The sequence below is a fragment of the Ceratotherium simum genome, chromosome 14 (genome assembly GCF_057802395.1).
Source record: "Ceratotherium simum simum isolate JZ-2026a chromosome 14, ASM5780239v1, whole genome shotgun sequence".
Classification (NCBI taxonomy): Eukaryota; Metazoa; Chordata; class Mammalia; order Perissodactyla; family Rhinocerotidae; genus Ceratotherium; species Ceratotherium simum.
This window is the reverse complement of record NC_141913.1, coordinates 25,450,000-25,456,583: the sequence shown is the minus strand read 5'-3', so window position 1 is coordinate 25,456,583 and position 6,584 is coordinate 25,450,000. Positions and strand designations below refer to the sequence as shown.

The 6,584-nt window shown below is 41.8% G+C and overlaps 1 protein-coding gene across 8 annotated transcripts in view; it reads right to left on the bottom strand.

Annotated features, from left to right (window-relative positions):
• Positions 1 to 1,213: 1,213 nt before the first annotated feature.
• The window catches only part of DTNA (dystrobrevin alpha), a 353,310-nt gene continuing 347,939 nt past the window's right edge, over positions 1,214 to 6,584 (bottom strand). For 7 of the 8 annotated variants that reach the window (XM_087439129.1, XM_087439119.1, XM_087439123.1 and 4 more), the window contains one exon: positions 1,214 to 3,899. The gene's annotated coding sequence lies outside the window, so the exon portion shown is untranslated. The remainder of the gene's footprint in view (positions 3,900 to 6,584) is intronic. The other variant, XM_087439121.1, reaches the window with a different exon arrangement.

Here is a 6,584-nt window from a genome sequence, read left to right as displayed (position 1 = left end):
ATATAAAGTAAGCACTAAATATGTGAGCTATTAGTATTCTCAAACTCATCCCCATATTGGTTATAATAAGGCTTTCCATTTAAAAAAAAATTTTGTCTGCCAAAGGCAGGAAAAGGTGAGATATTTTGCCTCAGTTGCTTAACAGCCAATCCAGTGGTCCTGCTTCGTGCTGCAAGTACTGACTTGTCTTTCTCCTTTGAACAGACTGACTCCATGTTACTTTAGGAAAGATTCATTGAAACAAAGGAGTAAAATACACAAGATATAGTGTTTTTAAAAACATTTTTTAATGAAGAAATAATTCCATTCCAAAATATAGACACACAATTAAATAGTTTAATCACTTCAAAATATAACATGTCCCCAGGAGGTTCCAACACACACACACACACAAAACAATACTTAACAGCAATACAAAAAACCCATACAATAGTAGTTTTGTTACAATACCAATGAATATTGTGAAATCTTTAGTGTCTCTGAATTGGTTATTTCAAATGGTGTCAAATTACAGCAGTCATAATTAAAAATGTCTTACAGTTAATTAGCCTCAAGATGTAACGCTTCTGATTTTTTTCTCTTTTTGGTTCAAAAGTAAAAATGCCCTTTCTTCTGAGGACACAGTGGAGTTCTTGTTTGTGGCTCCTTGCACGGAATCGAACCAAGGTGGTTGCAGCAACCAAAGGTTGCCGTATTTACAAGGTCTATCTACAGTTAACAGCCAAGAACTAATAAGGGTGGACAAAGATGATCAAAATAAAAGCAGACATCAGTGCTAAATTATGATGCAACAGTTTTGGCTCATGCATATAAGAAAATACATAGTATATCACGACAAAGGCCACACTCTTATGCAATTCAGTTCACATTACTACTTACAAATGAACCTTCCCTGCCTTAGAGTAGATCATTCGAGAATCCATTTTTCACGATCTCCAGCACATCTCTCTCTGACCAACCAAACTTACCCCGACTTCCGCCCTGACCAACCACAACTGATTCCTAATCCCATACAGTAGATTTCACCCTCCTCCCTCCCTCCATTAACATGGTGCTGTGGGGGATGGTTGGCTGTGTTAGACCAGTGCTCGTTGATAGGCCATCATCTCTGATGGAGATGGATGTGCAATTCATTGTGGAACAAGAAAGAAACAACCCTCGCAAGATATAATTGTATCTAAAGGACAGGACAGGTGAAACCTGCTGGGTTTGCACTTAGAACAGGCCCCAAAAGTAAATCTGGAGAGCCAAGGAAAGAAACCCACCAAAAAACACAAAAACCCAAAACAACACACGCCATTTTGTCTTGGTTACAGGACAGGGGTGCTTGAGTCTGGTCTCAGTGCTGACGTGGAGCTAAGAGAAAGAAAAGGTGGCTGGTTAGTCAGGGATTGGTCATTGGCAGCAGTTTCCAGAGTCCTTGCAATGGCTTTGTACGATGGTATCAACAACCATGTGATGGAGTTGGCAATGAAAGCTACGACGGGGGAAGGTTATCGGCAAAACAGTTCAAACTTTAGACAAATGTTTTGATGTAGAAACATAAAATAACAGCAGACGTCATCTCAATCCAGCCAGTGGCTGGATGCTACTTGTGGGGTCTGAGTTCCGAGTTCAAGAACCACCTGGCTATGATTTAGAGCTGACAGCGATGTAGGCAGCTGAGATGTAGTGGTTTTAAGTACCGAGTATGAGGCACGAGGGGCCACCTGCTCCATCTAGAGAGGTATGGTTTCACAAAAGATGGGCAGTGGAAAGGAGATGAACGTTAAGATACACCAACAAAACCCGCAATAAAATCCACCTGTGCAAAGAAATCTGAGAACTATGCAGTTGTGCCACTGTGGTGTCAGCCTGTTCCCAGGGCCATTTGTCAGGCTGGTTCTCTGGAGGGATGTACGATGAAGTACATCAATGGACAGAATGGGCTCCTTACTAATGCCAACCAAAAGCTTTACTATCCCCAAGGCAAGTGATTTTGTTCCAAAGGGCAGCCAAGGAGATGATTTCTGAGCAAATGCAGAGATGTGAACATCTTAGAGCCCTCTGCAGAGGGAGCTGGAAGATGTCAAGATGCTTGTGCTCAGCTCGGCACCCACCGACTGCTGACTATGTGGAGTGGGAGGAGGTTTTTGCCAGCCCTGGAAGCAAAATCAAATTGCTGAAGCTTTGAGGTTGACTCAGAACCTTTCTTGCTTATTCTGAAGAGGGTCTTTTCAGAGATTTTATTATACGACTTTATTCTAAAGCAGTGGTTCTCAGCCTTTAGTGTGCATCAGAATTGCCTGCAGGGCTTAATAAAACACAGATTGCTGGGCCCCACTCCCAGAGTTTTTGATTCAGTAGGCCAGGGTTAGGACCTAAGAATTTCCATTTCTAATAAATTCCCAAGTGATGCTGATGCTGCTGGTCCAGGGAACACACTTTGAGAATCACTGTTCTAAAATGATGGTCTCTTCTCTCTTTTAAAGGAGAAACAGGAATTCCAGAGAAGCTGCCAATTTAAGTATAACATATCCAGTAAGTTGCCGGATTTTTGTTTCATCACATCTTGAGACGTAGAAGATTATTTTTTCATTTCCCCAGAACCCCATTTCTTTAGCGCTCCCCAGAGAGGTGCCTGACCAAGGACCATCAACAGTCTTTCCTTCTCCCTCCTTTGACAGCTCTTTTGCACAGCAGCTTTGTGCTGAGTGCAAAATCCCAACTCAACTTAGAAGAGCCTGTTTCCTCACACGACCACAGAAGGCTGCATGCAGAACACCAGGAAGCCGGCTAAGGCGATAAACATTCAGAAATAAAAGGAGAGTGAACTTTTGCAAGCGCACTTTAAGCCTGTACATTTAAAGCTGAAGGCCTCCAAACAACCCGATAGGGGAATTGATGGATGAGCAGTGCTGTTAGAGACGTGCTCCCTAAAGCTAAAACGAGAGGAACAAGACCATGGAGGAGCAGAGAAAACTTGAGTCTGTTTGGGGATCCTATGGCACCTGTGGTTTATAAACAGCTTTAGTAATGAGTGTTTCAAAACAGAGTTCACAGTTTTTAAGAAGATCTGTGCTGATTTTAAAAACTAGATTCTATATAATTTGAATGTTGCCTTTTTTTGAATATGATATCTATTTGGAAAAAATATTTACACTAAATTCTATGGCTGATTGGTTAGAGTATCTTGAAAGAAAACAACCCCAAGTTGGAAAGAAGCCCCAAAGACTGGATTATCCTGGTGTGTTTGGTTCAAGTCACTGCTCACAGAGACTTGGAGACCACTGCAGACCGTGCCTGCCAAGGACCCTTCTTGGCTTCTGGGCTCTGAGTCTGTACACTCAGGAACCAATCCTTCAGGGTTACTGAATAATTGCAAGTGGTTGTTTTTTTCCAATTGCTGTGGAAAAAAATGTACAGTGTATAATAAACTGTTTTGCTAAAATCTCAAACAATTCAGAAATCAAACTTCTAGCTATAAACAGTATTAATATTGTAATTGTAAACTGAACAGGTTCAATATCATGTGCAAAGGTTTCAAATGCTTGTTAACACTGCCATCGTCACAGCAGCATGGGGTTCAGCCTGTTTTTTTTTTTTTTTTTTTTTTTGAGGGATGAGCCATGTTACAGAAGATGTAGCCGATAAGTTAGCTGTGAACAGAAGTCTTTTTTTTTTCCTTCTCAAAACACACACCTATGAACTATAAATCTTAGAACAAAAAGTTAGCTGCACTACGGTCGGCAGAACACGTCTTTAGGGGTAGGGTCTGTCAGGAGCTGCTGCATGTGGTGGGTCCTCTCCGGTGAGGTTGCTGCCAGGCTGCTGTCTTCTCCTCTGTGTGCGTGGGTGCAGCACTCGCCTCCATCACCAGCTTTCATGTTACTTTCATCATCTGTCTGACTAGAGCTTGCCTGGGAATAAGGAATGTGTAATTTTTTTTTTTAAAGATGAAAACTGTTCTCTAAATTAGGCTTCTGAAGCTTTGGATCCCCTCTTTCCCCCGACACACACACACACACACACACACACACACTTGCTCTACTCCCTTCCTATGACCATCGGGAATGAATGTCGTGGGACAGTGCATGCTATTGCACCTTCTGAAAGAGAGGACAGGAATCCTCCGTGTTGAGTCTCTTGCTTAATGGGTGCCTGAGGCATCTGGAGGGTTAAAGCAATGCAAACAGAAATATTTGTGTTGTTCTTTGAACAAGGAGACGAGAGTACTGACTCATCATCAGAATGCTACAGCAATTTTTTAAAAATCTACTTTGTCCACTTCCTCAATTACTGGAGTTAGGATGTGGCTGGCCAAGGAGAGCAGAGTACCATGTGGCCAGAGGGATGGAAAAGGGACAAATCCAAGATTTGAGAGGGCCAAAATGGAGTTTTGGCGGATTCTAAGTAGAGTGCTAATTTTTTTTTTTTTTGGTGAGGAAGTTTGGCCCTGAGCTAACATCTGTGGCCATCCTCCTCCATTTTGCATGTGTGATGCCGCCATGGCATGGCTTGATGAGCGGTACCTAGGCCCGCGCCCGGGATCTGAACTTGTGAACCCTGGGCCGCCGAAAGAGAGTGCACGAACTTAACCGCTATGCCACTGGGCTGGCCACTGAGTGCTAACTTTTATATACACTGTTTCTTCAAAAGTGGCTAGTTGAAAAGCAATAAAGCAGGTTTCACTCTATTCCCTCTCGTTAGTGTGCTGTTAAGCATATACTTATTTTCAAATAGGCCCAAAACTCTTTTGGAGCAGAGGATGGGTCTTCTATGTCTGGCATCCCACCTTCTGCCCCTTAATCATGCAGGGCTCTGCCTTGGTGGATGCCTAATTGATTTTGACCTGATAAAGTTGGCTTCAGGATCCTTGGATAGGAGACGCATATACTTTGAGATAATTTCTAGTCTTGCAGCACAGTCAGAAAGTCCAAAACAAGTAGATTTCAGTAGTATAAACTGTTCTAAAATTTCAGCTGTATTTCTTGGCTACATTAAGAAAAATTACAGTAGGATAGAACTAGCTACAAAGATGAAAAGCCACTAGCTTCTGCAGTGTGCCATCAGGTTTTAAATGAATTTTGCTTGATTTGCTGATTTAGCGACAGGCTGGTTCATGTTTAGAGTCCTGTGGAATGCCAGCAAGGTAGGCACACAATGCAGTAAATGGCAGAGGCCACAACTGTTTTAGTTTTTCACTGCCAAATTTGCAACAAAAGATTATAAAAATGGCCTAAGAACTTTCAGAGTACTGAAATCTTTGGCTTTTAGGTATAAGCACCAACTGCCGCTTTTTATCTGGGTTTTGTCAAGGACATTTTACTAGACTTTTTAAAATATATATTTTTCTAAGAACTAGCTACTGATGTTTAAATAATGTGCAGAACAAAAATGATCAAATTGTTGGAGCTAAGAGAAAAAAAATGCTATTAAAGGAAAAGGCTTGCTCCTTTGGGATTAGAGTTGTTATAACCGGAGTGAATATTTTCAGAAACAGCCCCTGGGAATTTTTTCACTGTAATCATAATGAATCAGGAGAGCCTGTGGTGTAGCATTCTCAAATCCAGGGGAGGAAGGATAGAATGCGATCAATAAGATCCTTCCTTTCACACCGAAAGGGCCTCACTGCCCATCAAGTATATTTCATAATAGCAATTATGCCGTGATATTTACTTGCTTAACCCTAACCTCAGGACTGAGACTGGAGTTCAGTAGTGTTTGAGCTAGAATGTATTCTTTACTCATTGATGTGTCATATAGGAAATATACATCCCTTTTTCAATTAGCAGCCAGAGTTGAGTTTACCATCAGCTGCACTATAAACTTATGGGATTCCATGGTTGGGAAAGACTGCATAACTAAAGGAGATACAAGTCCTTGGGCCTGTGCAGCCAGCCAGCCTGCGAAAGGTGTATTGAGCTTGAACTGTAATGGGGGACATCTAAATGGCCGTTAGCTGGAGCCAGAGAAACCATCTAGACCTATGGTATATCAAATAGCACTTAGCACGTAGCTAAGTGCTAGCCTTATTGATGAAAACAGAGGGAGCAAGCTAGTTCTGAGTCCTGGGGGCTCCCAAACCCTTACATAATAAATTTAGCAGCTCCCCAGGATTGAATTGCTTCTAAAGCACAGAGCATAGTGGCAGGCATGTAAGTGTGTGCTGTTAATAAAATTATAATGTCTGCCGCTATGTTAAGCTCTTTAAAAATTACATGCCAGTGAGGACAACTCCTCTATGAAGCAAGTAGTGTGATACATGTTGTACAGAGGGCATGGAGGCTCATAGAGGTTTAATAATTTGTCTAAGCTTATGCTACCAGCATTTGATGAAACTCCTATTTGAAATCAGGTGTATTAGAGTCCAGAGCCTGAGCTTCAGACTGTTACACTCAAGTGATCCTGCCAGTCAAGTACCATTCTCTCTACATTAAAAAAATTACTGAGGCCTTTCCATGTATTTAGGTAGATCCTTGGTGGTGGGGGCTAGGGGGTGGATCTCATGCTACATAAATGCTATTTTATTTATTTATTATTTATTTATTTTTTGGTGAGGAAGATCAGCCCTGAGCTAACATCCTACGCCAATCCTCCTCTTT